At 47.7% G+C, this 15,362-nt stretch overlaps 3 non-coding genes and 14 pseudogenes across 3 annotated transcripts; all 17 read right to left on the bottom strand.

Moving 5' to 3' along the window:
* Positions 1-184: 184 nt before the first annotated feature.
* Positions 185-304, bottom strand: LOC137420157 (5S ribosomal RNA; annotated as a pseudogene).
* Positions 305-1,016: 712 nt separating this feature from the next.
* LOC137420158 (5S ribosomal RNA) lies at positions 1,017-1,136 on the bottom strand (annotated as a pseudogene).
* A 1,576-nt stretch (positions 1,137-2,712) lies between these two features.
* LOC137419825 (5S ribosomal RNA) lies at positions 2,713-2,831 on the bottom strand (annotated as a pseudogene).
* Positions 2,832-4,016: 1,185 nt separating this feature from the next.
* On the bottom strand, positions 4,017-4,125 carry LOC137420154 (5S ribosomal RNA; annotated as a pseudogene).
* A 730-nt stretch (positions 4,126-4,855) lies between these two features.
* LOC137420156 (5S ribosomal RNA) lies at positions 4,856-4,974 on the bottom strand (annotated as a pseudogene).
* A 730-nt stretch (positions 4,975-5,704) lies between these two features.
* Positions 5,705-5,823, bottom strand: LOC137420084 (5S ribosomal RNA; annotated as a pseudogene).
* Positions 5,824-6,553: 730 nt separating this feature from the next.
* On the bottom strand, positions 6,554-6,686 carry LOC137420036 (5S ribosomal RNA; annotated as a pseudogene).
* Positions 6,687-7,420: 734 nt separating this feature from the next.
* LOC137419861 (5S ribosomal RNA) lies at positions 7,421-7,542 on the bottom strand (annotated as a pseudogene).
* Positions 7,543-8,260: 718 nt separating this feature from the next.
* LOC137419835 (5S ribosomal RNA) lies at positions 8,261-8,380 on the bottom strand (annotated as a pseudogene).
* A 730-nt stretch (positions 8,381-9,110) lies between these two features.
* LOC137420110 (5S ribosomal RNA) lies at positions 9,111-9,229 on the bottom strand (annotated as a pseudogene).
* Positions 9,230-9,955: 726 nt separating this feature from the next.
* LOC137420113 (5S ribosomal RNA) lies at positions 9,956-10,074 on the bottom strand. Its single transcript, XR_013622222.1, has one exon. It is a non-coding gene; the product is annotated as a 5S ribosomal RNA (ribosomal RNA).
* Positions 10,075-10,792: 718 nt separating this feature from the next.
* Positions 10,793-10,911, bottom strand: LOC144889993 (5S ribosomal RNA). Its single transcript, XR_013622188.1, has one exon. It is a non-coding gene; the product is annotated as a 5S ribosomal RNA (ribosomal RNA).
* A 783-nt stretch (positions 10,912-11,694) lies between these two features.
* On the bottom strand, positions 11,695-11,813 carry LOC144890133 (5S ribosomal RNA; annotated as a pseudogene).
* A 718-nt stretch (positions 11,814-12,531) lies between these two features.
* Positions 12,532-12,650, bottom strand: LOC144890207 (5S ribosomal RNA; annotated as a pseudogene).
* A 728-nt stretch (positions 12,651-13,378) lies between these two features.
* On the bottom strand, positions 13,379-13,497 carry LOC144890007 (5S ribosomal RNA). Its single transcript, XR_013622201.1, has one exon. It is a non-coding gene; the product is annotated as a 5S ribosomal RNA (ribosomal RNA).
* Positions 13,498-14,215: 718 nt separating this feature from the next.
* LOC144890103 (5S ribosomal RNA) lies at positions 14,216-14,334 on the bottom strand (annotated as a pseudogene).
* A 730-nt stretch (positions 14,335-15,064) lies between these two features.
* On the bottom strand, positions 15,065-15,183 carry LOC144890105 (5S ribosomal RNA; annotated as a pseudogene).
* Positions 15,184-15,362: the final 179 nt, after the last annotated feature.

The raw sequence follows: 15,362 nt of genomic DNA, 5'->3' as shown, positions 1-15,362 counted from the left end.
CAGTAGTATACAAATACTGGTGGGGTGAGTACCCGTGGTAGTAAGTAGACGTGGTTAGCTGGTAGTAGCGGCAGTTATAGTCGAAGACTAGCAATGGCGCGGCAAAAACTAAATTACCATCAAGCGCATCAGTCAGCGCAAATTGCAGACACTCAAAACAAGACCACACCCGACAGCAGAAAAAAGCCTACAACACCCGGTGTTCCCAGGCAGTCTCCCATCCAGGTACTAAACGGGACCGAACCTGCTTAGGTTCCGAGATGCAGACGAGATCGGGCGTATTCAGGGTGGTATGATCGTAGGCAACAACAGAGTCTCTTTGGATGTTTATAAAGGATCGATAATGTTTCTCAAGTGAGAGTCTCGTTCCCTCCGCCACCCAAGGTGCACGGAGGTGATGTTTTCACACCTGTCTGTCCGATTTTGAACGAGATATCTCACAAAATTGCCGACGGATTCGGGCGAAATTTGGCAGCAATGTGGCATCTGTGACAAGGAAGAAATGTTTCCATTTTGGTGAAGATCCGGATTCGGATCCGGCTCCGAGAAATATTTTGACTGATTCTTCACCATTGTGAGATTGGTTCAAAAACGACACACAGCAGGAAATCTCAAAAGGTTGTCGACGGATTTGGACGAAACTTGGTGGACTGTTTGGGGGTATTACACGGATGATTCGATTCGATTTTGGTGAAGATCTAAATGTGGTTTCGGCATGAGAATTCTTTATTTTAGTAGTAGGAGCGGCAGTAGTCGTGGGAGTCGTCGTCGAGAAGGAGTGGCACTGGAAGGCCAGCCGTACTCACAGTAACGGCACTGGTAGTCGTAGGCAAGTAGTAGTATACAAATACTGGTGGGGTGAGTAATCGTAGTAAGTAGACGTGGTAGGCTAGTAGAAGCGGCAGTTGTAGTCGAAGACTCGCAGTGGCGCGGAAAAAACTAAATTACCATCAAGCGCATCAGTCAGCGCAAATTGTCGTCACTCAAAACAAGACCACACCCGACAGCAGAAAAAAAGCCTACATCACCCGGTGTTCCCAGTCAGTCTCCCATCCAGGTACTAACCGGGCCCAAACCTGCTTAGGTTCCGAGATGAAGACGAGATCGGGCGCAATCAGGGTGGTATGATCGTGGGCAACAGCAGACTCTCTTTGGATGTTTATAAAGGACCGATAATGTTTCTCAAGTGAGTCTCGTTCCCCCCGCCACCCGAGGTGCATGGAGGTGATGTTTTCACACCTGTCTGTCCGTTTGTCTGTCTGTCGGTTTTTGAACAAAATATCTCACAAAATTGTCGACGGACTCGGGCGAAATTTGGCAGCAATGTGGCATATGTGACAAGGAAGAAATGTTTCCATTTTGGTGAGGATCTGGATTCGGAGCCGTCTCCGATAAATATTTTGACTGATTCTTCACCATTGGGAGATTGGTTCAAAAACGATACACAGCAGGAAATCTCAAAAGATTGTTGACCGATTTGGACGAAACTTGGTGGACTGTTTAGGTGTCTTACAAGGATGATACGATTCGATTTTGGTGAAGATCTGAATGTGGATTCAATATGAGAATCTTTGTTTTAGTAGTAGGAGCGGTAGTAGTCGTGGGAGTCGTCGTCGAGAAGGAGTGGTACTGGAAGGCCAGTGGTACTCACAGTAGCGGCACTGGTAGTAGTAGGCAAGCAGTTGTATACAACTACTGGTGGGGTGAGTACTCGTAGTAGTAAGTAGTCGTGGTAGGCTGGTAGTAGCGGTAGTTGTAGTCGAAGACGAGCAGTGGCGCGGCAAAAACTAAATTACCATCAAGCGCATCAGTCAGCGCAAATTGCAGTCACTCAAAACAAGACCACATCCGACAGCAGAAAAAATACTACAACACCCGGTTTCAAGGCAGTCTCCCATGCAGGTACGAACCAGGCCCGAACCTGTTTAGCTTCCTGGGCTTCAGACGCGATCGGGCGTATTCAGGGTGGTATGATCGTAGAGAACAACAGACTCTCTTTGGATGTTCATAAAGGATCGATAATGTTTCTCAAATGAGAGTCTCGTTCCCTCCGCCACCCAAGGGGCTTGGAGGTGATGTTTTCACACCTGTCTGTCTGTTTGTCTGTCTGTCCGTTTTTGAACAAAATATCTCACAAAGTTGTCGACTGACCCGGGCAAAATTTGGCAGCAATGTGGCATATGTGACAAGGAAGAAATGTTTCCATTTTGGTGAGGATCCGGATTCGGAGCCGGCTCCGATAAATATTTTGACTGATTCTTCACAATTGGGAGATTGGTTCAAAAACGAGACACAGCAGGAAATCTCAAACGGTTGTCGACGGATTTGGACGAAACATGGTGAATTGTTTGGGTGTCTTACAAGGATAATTCGATTCGATTTTGGTGAACATCTGAATGTGGATTCGATATGAGAATTCTTTATTTTAATAGTAGTAGCGGTAGTAGCCGTGGGAGTCATCGTCGAGAAGGAGTGGTACTGGAAGGCCAGTGGTACTCACAGTAGCGGCACTGGTAGTAGTAGGCAAGCAGTTGTATACAACTACTGGTGGGGTGAGTACTCGTAGTAGTAAGTAGTCGTGGTAGGCTGGTAGTAGCGGTAGTTGTAGTCGAAGACGAGCAGTGGCGCGGCAAAAACTAAATTACCATCAAGCGCATCAGTCAGCGCAAATTGCAATCACTCAAAACAAGACCACACCCGACAGCAGAAAAAAGCCTACAACACCCGGTGTGCCCAAGCAGTCTCCCATCCAGGTACTAACCGGGCCCGAACCTGGTTAGCTTCCGAGATCAGACGAGATCGGGCGTATTCAGGGTGGTATGATCGTAGGCAACAACAGACTCTCTTTGGATGTTCATAAAGGATCGATAATGTTTCTCAAGTGAGTCTGGTTCCCTCCGCCACCCAAGGTGCATGGAGGTGATGTTTTCACACCTGTCTGTCTGTCCGTTTTGAACAAAATATCTCACAAAGTTGTCGACGGACTCGGGCGAAATTTGGAAGCAATGTGGCATATGTGACAAGGAAGAAATGTTTCCATTTTGGTGAGGATCCGGATTCGGAGCCGGCTCCGATAAATATTTTGACTGATTCTTCACCATTGGGAGATTGGTTCAAAAACGATACACAGCAGGAAATCTCAAAAGATTGTCGACGGATTTGGACGAAACCTGGTGGACTGTTTGGGTGTCTTACGAGGATGATTCGCTTCGATTTTGGTGAAGATCTGAATGTGAATTCGATATGAGAATACTTTGTTTTAGTAGTAGGAGCGGTAGTAGTCGTGGGAGTCGTCGTCGAGAAGGAGTGCTACTGGAAGGCCAGTCGTACTCACAGTAGCGGCACTGGAAGTAGTAGGCAAGCAGTCGTATACAACTACTGGTGGGGTGAGTACTCGTGGTAGCAAGTAGTCGTGGTAGGCTGGTAGTAGCGGTAGATGTAGTCGAAGAGGAGCAGTGGCGCGGCAAAAACTAAATTACCATCAAGCGCATCAGTCAGCGCAAATTGCAGTCACTCAAAACAAGACCACACCCGACAGCAGAAAAAAGCCTACAACACCCGGTGTTCCCAGGCAGCCTCCCATCCAGGTACTATCCGGATCCGGGCCCGAACCTGCTTAGCTTCCAATATTCAGACGAGATCGGCCATATTCAGGGTGGTATGATCGTAGGCAACAACTAAGTCTCTTTGGATGTTCATAAAGGATCGATAATGTTTCTCAAGTGAGAGTCTCGTTTCCTCCGCCACACAAGGTGCATGGAGGTGATGTTTTCACACCTGACTGTCTGTTTGTCCGTTTTTGAACAAGATATCTCACAAAATTGCCGACGGATTCGGGCAAAATTTGGCAGCAATGTGGCATCTGTGACAAGGAAGAAATGTTTCCATTTCGGTGAAGATCCGGATTCGGATCCGGCTCCGAGTACGACTCCGAGCTTCGAGTTCGACGAGTTCGACTTTGACACCAGCGCAAATTGCAGTCACTCAAAGCAAGACCACATCCGACAGCAGAAAAAAGCCGACAACACCCGGTCTTCCCAGGCAGGCTCCCATTCAGGTACTAACCGGGCCCGAACCTGGTTAGCTTCCGAGATCAGGCGTATTCAGGGTGGTATGATCGTGGGCAACAGCAAACTCTCTTTCGATGTTCATAAAGGATCGATAATGTTTCTCAAGTGAGAGTCTCGTTTCCTCCGCCACCCAAGGTGCATGGAGGTGATGTTTTCACACCTGTCTGTCTGTTTGCCTGTCTGTCCGTTTTTGAACAAGATATCTCACAAAATTGCCGACGGATTCGGGCGAAATTTGGCAGCAATGTGGCATCTGTGACAAGGAAGAAATGTTTCCATTTTGGTGAAGATCCGGATTCGGATCCGGCTCCGATAAATATTTTGACTGATTCTTCACCATTGGGAGATTGGTTCAAAAACGACACACAGCAGGAAATCTCAAAAGGTTGTCGACGGATTTGGACGAAACTTGGTGGACTGTTTGGGGGTATTACACGGATGATTCCATTCGATTTTGGTGAAGATCTGAATGTGGATTCGACATGAGAATTCTTTATTTTAGTGGTAGGAGCGGCAGTAGTCGTGGGAGTCGTCGTCGAGAAGGTGTGGCACTGCAAGGCCAGTCGAACTCACAGTAGCGGCACTGGTAGTCGTAGGCAAGTAGTAGTATACAAATACTGTTGGGGTGAGTACCCGTGGTAGAAAGTAGACGTGGTTAGCTGGTAGTAGCGGCAGTTGTAGTCGAAGACTAGCAGTGGCGCGGCAAAAACTAAATTTCCATCAAGCGCATCAGTCAGCGCAAATTGCAGACACTCAAAACAAGACCACACCCGACAGCAGAAAAAAGCCGACAACACCCGGTATTCCCAGGCAGTCTCCCATCCAGGTACTATCCGGGCCCGAACCTGAGTAGTTTCCGAGTTCAGACGAGATCGGGCGTATTCAGGGTGGTATGATCGTAGGCAACAACAGAGTCTCTTTGGATGTTTATAAAGGATCGATAATGTTTCTCAAGTGAGAGTCTCGTTCCATCCGCCACACAAGGTGCATGGAGGTGATGTATTCACACCTGTCTGTCTGTTTGCTTGTCTGTCCGTTTTTGAACAAGACATCTCACAAAATTGCCGACGGTTTCGGGCGAAATTTGGCAGCAATGTGGCATCTGTGACAAGGCAGAAATGTTTCCATTTTGGTGAAGATCCGGATTCGGATCCGGCTCCGAGAAATATTTTGACTGATTCTTCACCATTGGGAGATTGGTTCAAAAACGACACACAGCAGGAAATCTCAAAAGGTTGTCGACGGATTTGGACGAAACTTGGTGGACTGTTTGGGGGTATTACACGGATGATTCAATTCGATATTGGTGAAGATCTAAATGTGGATTCGACATGAGAATTCTTTATTTTTGTAGTAGGAGCGGCAGTAGTCGTGGGAGTCGTCGTCGAGAAGGATTGGCACTGGAAGGCCAGTCGTACTCACAGTAACGGCACTGGTAGTCGTAGGCAAGCAGTAGTATACAAATACTGGTGGGGTGAGTACCCGTGGTAGTAAGTAGACGTGGTAGGCTGGTAGTAGCGGCAGTTGTCGTCGAAGACTAGCAGTGGCGTGGCAAAAAGTAAATTACCATCAAGCGCATCAGTCAGCGCAAATTGCAGACACTCAAAACAAGACCACACCCGACAGCAGAAAAAAGCCGACAACACCCGGTATTCCCAGGCAGTCGCCCATCCAGGAACGATCCGGGACCGAACCTGGTTAGCTTCCGAGATCAGACGAGATCGGGCGTATTCAGGGTGGTATGATCGTAGGCAACAGCAGAGTCTCTTTGGATGTTTGTTAAGGATCGATAATGTTTCTCAAGTGAGAGCCCCGTTCCCGCCGCCACCCAAGGTGCATGGAGGTGATGTTTTCACACCTGTCTGTCTGTTTGCTTGTCTGTCCGTTTTTGAACAAGATATCTCACAAAATTGCAGACGGATTCGGGCAAAATTTGGCAGCAGTGTGGCATCTGTGACAAGGAAGAAATGTTTCTATTTTGGTGAAGATCCGGATTCGGATCCGGCTCCGAGAAATATTTTGACTGATTCTTCACCATTGGGAGATTGGTTCAAAAACGATACACAGCAGGAAATCTCAAAAGGTTGTCGACGGATTTGGAGGAAACTTGGTGGACTGTTTGGGTGTCTTACTAGGATGATTCGTTTCGATTTTGTTGAAGATCTGAATGTGGATTCGACATGAGAATTCTTTATTTTAGTAGTAGGAGTGGCAGTAGTCGTGGGAGTCGTCGTCGAGAAGGAGTGGCACTGGAAGGCCAGTCGAACTCACAGTAGCGGCACTGGTAGTCGTAGGCAAGCAGTAGTATACAAATACTGGTGGTGTGAGTACCCGGGGTAGTAAGTAGACGTGGTTAGCTGGTTGTAGCGGCAGTTGTAGTCGAAGACTAGCAGCGGCGCGGCAAAAACTAAATTACCATCAAGCGCATCAGTCAGCGCAAATCGCAGACACTCGAAACAAGACCACACACGACAGCAGAAAAAAGCCTACAACACCCGGTGTTCCCAGGCAGTCTCCCATCCAGGTACTAACACGGGCCAGAAACACGGGCCCGAACCTGCTTAGCTTCCGAGATCAGACGAGATCGGGCGTATTCAGGGTGGTATGATCGTCGGCAACAACAGATTCTCTTTGGATGTTCATAAAGGATCGATTTATAATGTTTCTCAAGTGAAAGTCTCGTTCCCTCCGCCACCCAAGGTGCATGGAGGTGATGTATTCACACCTGTCTGTCTGTTTGCTTGTCTGTCCGTTTTTGAACAAGATATCTCACAAAATTGCAGACGGATTCGGGCAAAATAAGGCAGCAGTGTGGCATCTGTGACAAGGAAGAAATGTTTCCATTTTGGTGAAGATCCGGATTCGGATCCGGCTCCGAGAAATATTTTGACTGATTCTTCACCATTGGGAGATTGGTTCAAAAACGATACAGAGCAGGAAATCTCAAAAGGTTGTCGACGGATTTGGAGGAAACTTGGTGGACTGTTTGGGTGTCTTACAAGGATGATTCGATTCGATTTTGTTGAAGATCTGAATGTGGATTCGACATGAGAAGTCTTTCTTTTAGTAGTAGGAGTGGCAGTAGTCGTGGGAGTCGTCGTCGAGAAGGAGTGGCACTGGAAGGCCAGTCGAACTCACAGTAGCGGCACTGGTAGTCGTAGGCAAGCAGTAGTATACAAATACTGGTGGGGTGAGTACCCGTGGTAGTAAGTAGACGTGGTTAGCTGGTAGTAGCGGCAGTTGTAGTCGAAGACGAGCAGTGGCGCGGCAAAAACTAAATTACCATCAAGCGCATCAGTCAGCGCAAATTGCAGACACTCAAAACAAGACCACACCCGACAGCAGTAAAAAGCCTACAACACCCGGTGTTCCCAGGCAGCAGTCTCCCATCCTGGTACTAACCGGGCCCGAACCTGCTTAGCTTCCGAGATCAGACGAGATCGGGCTTATTCAGGGTGGTATGATCGGAGGCAACAACAGATTCTCTTTGGATGTTCATAAAGGATCGATTTATAATGTTTCTCAAGTGAGAGCCTCGTTCCCTACACCACCCAAGGTGCATGGAGGTGATGTTTTCACACCTGTCTGTTCGTTTTTGAACAAGACATCTCACAAAATTGCCGACGGTTTCGGGCGAAATTTGGCAGCAATGTGGCATCTGTGACAAGGCAGAAATGTTTCCATTTTGGTGAAGATCCGGATTCGGATCCGGCTCCGAGAAATATTTTGACTGATTCTTCACCATTGGGAGATTGGTTCAAAAACGACACACAGCAGGAAATCTCAAAAGGTCGTCGACGGATTTGGACGAAACTTGGTGGACTGTTTGGGGGTATTACACGGATGATTCAATTCGATATTGGTGAAGATCTAAATGTGGATTCGACATGAGAATTCTTTATTTTTGTAGTAGGAGCGGCAGTAGTCGTGGGAGTCGTCGTCGAGAAGGATTGGCACTGGAAGGCCAGTCGTACTCACAGTAACGGCACTGGTAGTCGTAGGCAAGCAGTAGTATACAAATACTGGTGGGGTGAGTACCCGTGGTAGTAAGTAGACGTGGTAGGCTGGTAGTAGCGGCAGTTGTCGTCGAAGACTAGCAGTGGCGTGGCAAAAAGTAAATTACCATCAAGCGCATCAGTCAGCGCAAATTGCAGACACGCAAATCAAGACCACACCCGACAGCAGACAAAAGCCGACAACACCCGGTATTCCCAGGCAGTCGCCCATTCAGGTACGATCCGGGACCGAACTCTGCTTAGCTTTCGAGATCAGACGAGATCGGGCGTATTCAGGGTGGTATGATCGTAGGCAACAACAGAGTCTCTTTGGATGTTTGTTAAGGATCGATAATGTTTCTCAAGTGAGAGCCCCGTTCCCGCCGCCACCCAAGGTGCATGGAGGTGATGTTTTCACACCTGTCTGTCTGTTTGCTTGTCTGTCCTTTTTTGAACAAGATATCTCACAAAATTGCAGACGGATTCGGGCAAAATTTGGCAGCAGTGTGGCATCTGTGACAAGGAAGAAATGTTTCTATTTTGGTGAAGATCCGGATTCGGATCCGGCTCCGAGAAATATTTTGACTGATTCTTCACCATTGGGAGATTGGTTCAAAAACGACACACAGCAGGAAATCTCAAAAGGTTGTCGACGGATTTGGACGAAACTTGGTGGACTGTTTGGGGGTATTACACGGATGATTCGATTCGATATTGGTGAAGATCTAAATGTGGATTCGACATGAGAAATCTTTATTTTTGTAGTAGGAGCGGCAGTCGTCGTGGGAGTCGTCGTCGAGAAGGATTGGCACTGGAAGGCCAGTCGTACTCACAGTAACGGCACTGGTAGTCGTAGGCAAGCAGTAGTATACAAATACTGGTGGGGTGAGTACCCGTGGTAGTAAGTAGACGTGGTAGGCTGGTAGTAGCGGCAGTTGTCGTCGAAGACTAGCAGTGGCGTGGCAAAAAGTAAATTACCATCAAGCGCATCAGTCAGCGCAAATTGCAGACACTCAAAACAAGACCACACCCGACAGCAGAAAAAAGCCGGCAACACCCGGTATTCCCAGGCAGTCGCCCATCCAGGTACGATCCGGGACCGAACCTGCTTAGCTTCCGAGGTTAGACGAGATCGGGCGTATTCAGGGTGGTATGATCGTAGGCAACAACAGAGTCTCTTTGGATGTTTATAAAGGATCGATAATATTTCTCAAGTGAGAGTCTCGTTCCCTCCGCCCCCCAAGGTGCATGGAGGTGATGTTTTCACACCTGTCTGTCTGTTTGCTTGTCTGTCCGTTTTTGAACAAGATATCACAAAATTGCAGACGGATTCGGGCAAAATTTGGCAGCAGTGTGGCATCTGTGACAAGGAAGAAATGTTTCCATTTTGGTGAAGATCCGGATTCAGATCCGGCTCCGAGAAATATTTTGACTGATTCTTCACCATTGGGAGATTGGTTCAAAAACGATACACAGCAGGAAATCTCAAAAGGTTGTCGACGGATTTGGAAGAAACGAGGTGGACTGTTTGGGGGTATTACATGGATGATTCGATTCGATTTTGGTGAAGATCTGAATGTGGATTCGACATGAGAATACTTTATTTTAGTAGTAGGAGTGGCAGTAGTCGTGGGAGTCGTCGTCGAGAAGGAGTGGCACTGGAAGGCCAGTCGAACTCACAGTAGCGGCAATGGTAGTCGTAGGCAAGTAGTAGTATACAAATACTGGTGGGGTGAGTACCCGTGGTAGTAAGTAGACGTGGTTAGCTGGTAGTAGCGGCAGTTGTAGTCGAAGACTAGCAGTGGCGCGGCAAAAACTAAATTTCCATCAAGCGCATCAGTCAGCGCAAATTGCACACTCGAAACAAGACCACACCCGACAGCAGAAAAAAGCCTACAACACCCGGTGTTCCCAGGCAGTCTCCCATCCAGGTACGAACCGGGCCCGAACCTGCTTAGCTTCCGAGATCAAACGAGATCGGGCGTATTCAGGGTGGTATGATCGTAGGCAACAACAGATTCTCTTTGGATGTTCATAAAGGATCGATTTATAATGTTTCTCAAGTGAGAGCCTCGTTCCCTCCACCACCCAAGGTGCATGGAGGTGATGTTTTCACACCTGTCTGTCCGTTTTTGAACAAGACATCTCACAAAATTGCCGACGGATTCGGGCGAAATTTGGCAGCAATGTGGCATCTGTGACAAGGAAGAAATGTTTCCATTTTGGTGAGGATCCGGATTCGGATCCGGCTCCGAGAAATATTTTGACTGATTCTTCACCATTGGGAGATTGGTTCAAAAACGACACACAGCAGGAAATCTCAAAAGGTTGTCGACGGATTTGGACGAAACTTGGTGGACTGTTTGGGGGTATTACACGGATGATTGGATTCGATTTTGGTGAATATCTAAATGTGGATTCGAGATGAGAATTCTTTATTTTTGTAGTAGGAGCGGCAGTAGTCGTGGGAGTCGTCATCGAGAAGGATTGGCACTGGAAGGCAAGTCGTACTCACAGTAACGGCACTGGTAGTCGTAGGCAAGCAGTAGTATACAAATACTGGTGGGGTGAGTACCCGTGGTAGTAAGTAGACGTGGTAGGCTGGTAGTAGCGGCAGTTGTCGTCGAAGACTAGCAGTGGCGCGGCAAAAAGTAAATTACCATCAAGCGCATCAGTCAGCGCAAATTGCAGACACTCACAACAAGACCACACCCGACAGCAGAAAAAAGCCTACAACACCCGGTATTCCCAGGCAGTCGCCCATCCAGGTACTATCCGGGCCCGAACCTGCTTAGCTTCCGAGATCAGACGAGATCGGGCGTATTCAGGGTGGTATGATCGTAGGCAAAATTCCGAGATCAGACGAGATCGGGCGTATTCAGGGTGGTATGATCGTAGGCAAAAACAAAGTCTCTTTGGATGTTTATAAAGGATCGATAATGTTTCTCAAGTGAGAGTCTCGTTCCCTCCGCCCCCCAAGGTGCATGGAGGTGATGTTTTCACACCTGTCTGTCTGTTTGCTTGTCTGTCCGTTTTTGAACAAGATATCTCACAAAATTGCAGACGGATTCGGGCAAAATTTTGCAGCAGTATGGCATCTGTGACAAGGAAGAAATGTTTCCATTTTGGTGAAGATCCGGATTCGGATCCGGCTCCGAGAAATATTTTGACTGATTCTTCACCATTGGGAGATTGGTTCAAAAACGATACAGAGCAGGAAATCTCAAAAGGTTGTCGACGGATTTGGAGGAAACTTTGTGGACTGTTTGGGTGTCTTACAAGGATGATTCGATTCGATTTTGTTGAAGATCTGAATGTGGATTCGACATGAGAATTCTTTATTTTAGTAGTAGGAGTGGCAGTAGTCGTGGGAGTCGTCGTCGAGAAGGAGTGGCACTGGAAGGCCAGTCGAACTCACAGTGGCGGCACTGGTAGTCGTAGGCAAGTAGTAGTATACAAATACTGGTGGGGTGAGTACCCGTGGTAGTAAGTAGACGTGGTTAGCTGGTAGTAGCGGCAGTTGTAGTCGAAGACTAGCAGTGGCGCGGCAAAAACTAAATTTCCATCAAGCGCATCAGTCAGCGCAAATTGCAGACACTCGAAACAAGACCACACCCGACAGCAAAAAAAGCTTACAACACCCGGTGTTCCCAGGCAGTCTCCCATCCAGGTACTAACCGGCCCCGAACCTGCTTAGCTTCCGAGATCAGACGAGATCGGGCGTATTCAGGGTGGTATGATCGTAGGCAACAACAGATTCTCTTTGGATGTTCATAAAGGATCGATTTATAATGTTTCTCAAGTGAGAGCCTCGTTCCCTCCACCACCCAAGGTGCATGTAGGTGATGTTTTCACACCTGTCTGTCCGTTTTTGAACAAGACATCTCACAAAATTGCCGACGGATTCGGGCGAAATTTGGCAGCAATGTGGCATCTGTGTCAAGGAAGAAATGTTTCCATTTTGGTGAAGATCCGGATTCGGATCCGGCTCCGAGAAATATTTTGACTGATTCTTCACCATTGGGAGATTGGTTCAAAAACGACACACAGCAGGAAATCTCAAAACGTTGTCGACGGATTTGGACGAAACTTGGTGGACTGTTTGGGGGTATTACACGGATGATTCGATTCGATATTGGTGAAGATCTAAATGTGGATTCGACATGAGAATTCTTTATTTTTGTAGTTGGAGCGGCAGTAGTCGTGGGAGTCGTCGTCGAGAAGGATTGGGACTGGAAGGCCAGTCGTACTCACAGTAACGGCACTGGTAGTCGTAGGCAAGCAGTAGTATACAAATACTGGTGGGGTGAGTACCCGTGGTAGTAAGTAGACGTGGTAGGCTGGTAGTAGCGGCAGTTGTCGTCGAAGACTAGCAGTGGCGCGGCAAAAAGTAAATTACCATCAAGCGCATCAGTCAGCGCAAATTGCAGACACTCAAAACAAGACCACACCCGACAGCAGAAAAAAGCCGACAACACCCGGTATTCCCAGGCAGTCGCCCATCCAGGTACGATCCGGGCTCGAACCTGGTTAGCTTCCGAGATCAGACGAGATCGGGTGTATTCAGGGTGGTATGATCGTAGGCAACAACAGAGTCTCTTTGGATGTTTATAAAGGATCGATAATGTTTCTCAAGTGAGAGCCCCGTTCCCGCCGCCACCCAAGGTGCATGGAGGTGATGTTTTCGCACCTGTCTGTCTGTTTGCTTGTCTGTCCGTTTTTGAACAAGATATCACAAAATTGCAGACGGATTCGGGCAAAATTTGGCAGCAGTGTGGCATCTGTGACAAGGAAGAAATGTTTCCATTTTGGTGAAGATCCGGATTCGGATCCGGCTCCGAGAAATATTTTGACTGATTCTTCACCATTGGGAGATTGGTTCAAAAACGATACAGAGCAGGAAATCTCAAAAGGTTGTCGACGGATTTGGAGGAAACTTGGTGGACTGTTTGGGTGTCTTACAAGGATGATTCGATTCGATTTTGTTGAAGATCTGAATGTGGATTCGACATGAGAATTCTTTATTTTAGGAGTAGGAGTGGCAGTAGTCGTGGGAGTCGTCGTCAAGAAGGAGTGGCACTGGAAGGCCAGTCGAACTCACAGTAGCGGAACTGGTAGTCGTAAGCAAGCAGTAGTATACAAATACTGGTGGGGTGAGTACCCGTGGTAGTGAGTAGACGTGGTTAGCTGGTAGTAGCGGCAGTTGTAGTCGAAGACTAGCAGTGGCGCGGCAAAAACTAAATTACCATCAAGCGCATCAGTCAGCGCAAATTGCAGACACTCGAAACAAGACCACACCCAACAGCAGAAAAAAGCCTACAACACCCGGTGTTCCCAGGCAGTTTCCCATCCAGGTACTAACCGGGCCCGAACCTGCTTAGCTTCCGAGATCAGACGAGATCGGGCGTATTCAGGGTGGTATGATCGTAGGCAACAACAGATTCTCTTTGGATGTTCATAAAGGATCGATTTATAATGTTTCTCAAGTGAGAGCCTCGTTCCCTCCACCACCCAAGGTGCATGGAGGTGATGTTTTCACACCTGTCTGTTCGTTTTTGAACAAGACATCTCACAAAATTGCCGACGGTTTCGGGCGAAATTTGGCAGCAATGTGGCATCTGTGACAAGGCAGAAATGTTTCCATTTTGGTGAAGATCCGGATTCGGATCCGGCTCCGAGAAATATTTTGACTGATTCTTCACCATTGGGAGATTGGTTCAAAAACGACACACAGCAGGAAATCTCAAAAGGTTGTCGACGGATTTGGACGAAACTTGGTGGACTGTTTGGGGGTATTACACGGATGATTCGATTCGATATTGGTGAAGATCTAAATGTGGATTCGACATGAGAATTCTTTATTTTTGTAGTAGGCGCGGCAGTAGTCGTGGGAGTCGTCGTCGAGAAGGATTGGCACTGGAAGGCCAGTCGTACTCACAGTAACGGCACTGGTAGTCGTAGGCAAGCAGTAGTATACAAATACTGGTGGGGTGAGTACCCGTGGTAGTAAGTAGACGTGGCAGGCTGGTAGTAGCGGCAGTTGTCGTCGAAGACTAGCAGTGGCGCGGCAAAAAGTAAATTACCATCAAGCGCATCAGTCAGCACAAATTGCAGACACTCAAAACAAGACCACACCCGACAGCAGAAAAAAGCCGACAACACCCGGTATTCCCAGGCAGTCGCCCATCCAGGTACGATCCGGGCCCGAACCTGCTTAGCTTCCGAGATCAGACGAGATCGGGCGTATTCAGGGTGGTATGATCGTAAGCAACAACAGAGTCTCTTTGGATGTTTATAAAGGATCGATAATGTTTCTCAAGTGAGAGCCCCGTTCCCGCCGCCACCCAAGGTGCATGGAGGTGATGTTTTCACACCTGTCTGTCTGTTTGCTTGTCTGTCCGTTTTGAACAAGATATCTCACAAAATTGCAGACGGATTCGGGCAAAATTTGGCAGCAGTGTGGCATCTGTGACAAGGAAGAAATGTTTCCATTTTGGTGAAGATCCGGATTCGGATCCGGCTCCGAGAAATATTTTGACTGATTCTTCACCATTGGGAGATTGGTTCAAAAACGATACAGAGCAGGAAATCTCAAAAGGTTGTCGACGGATTTGGAGGAAACTTGGTGGACTGTTTGGGTGTCTTACAAGGATGATTCGATTCGATTTTGTTGAAGATCTGAATGTGGATTCGACATGAGAATTCTTTATTTTAGTAGTAGGAGTGGCAGTAGTCGTGGGAGTCGTCGTCGAGAAGGAGTGGCACTGGAAGGCCAGTCGAACTCACAGTAGCGGCACTGGTAGTCGTAGGCAGGCAGTAGTATACAAATACTGGTGGGGTGAGTACCCGTGGTAGTAAGTAGACGTGGTAGGCTGGTAGTAGCGGCAGTTGTAGTCGAAGACTAGCAGTGGCGCGGCAAAAACTAAATTACCATCAAGCGCATCAGTCAGCGCAAATTGCAGACACTCGAAACAAGACCACACCCGACAGCAGAAAAAAAGCCTACAACACCCGGTATTCCCAGGCAGTCGCCCATCCAGGTACTATCCGGGCCCGAACCTGAATAGCTTCCGAGATCAGACGAGATCGGGCGTATTCAGGGTGGTATGATCGTAGGCAACAACAGAGTCTCTTTGGATGTTTATAAAGGATCGATAATGTTTCTCAAGTGAGAGTCTCGTTCCCTCCGCCACCCAAGGTGCATGGAGGTGATGTTTTCACACCTGTCTGTCTGTTTGCTTGTCTGTCCGTTTTTGAACAAGATATCTCACAAAATTGCAGACGGATTCGGGCAAAA

This window comes from Myxine glutinosa, chromosome 1 (assembly GCF_964187855.1).
Source record: "Myxine glutinosa chromosome 1, kmMyxGlut1.1, whole genome shotgun sequence".
Classification (NCBI taxonomy): Eukaryota; Metazoa; Chordata; class Myxini; order Myxiniformes; family Myxinidae; genus Myxine; species Myxine glutinosa.
This window is presented reverse-complemented; position numbering and strand designations above follow the sequence as displayed.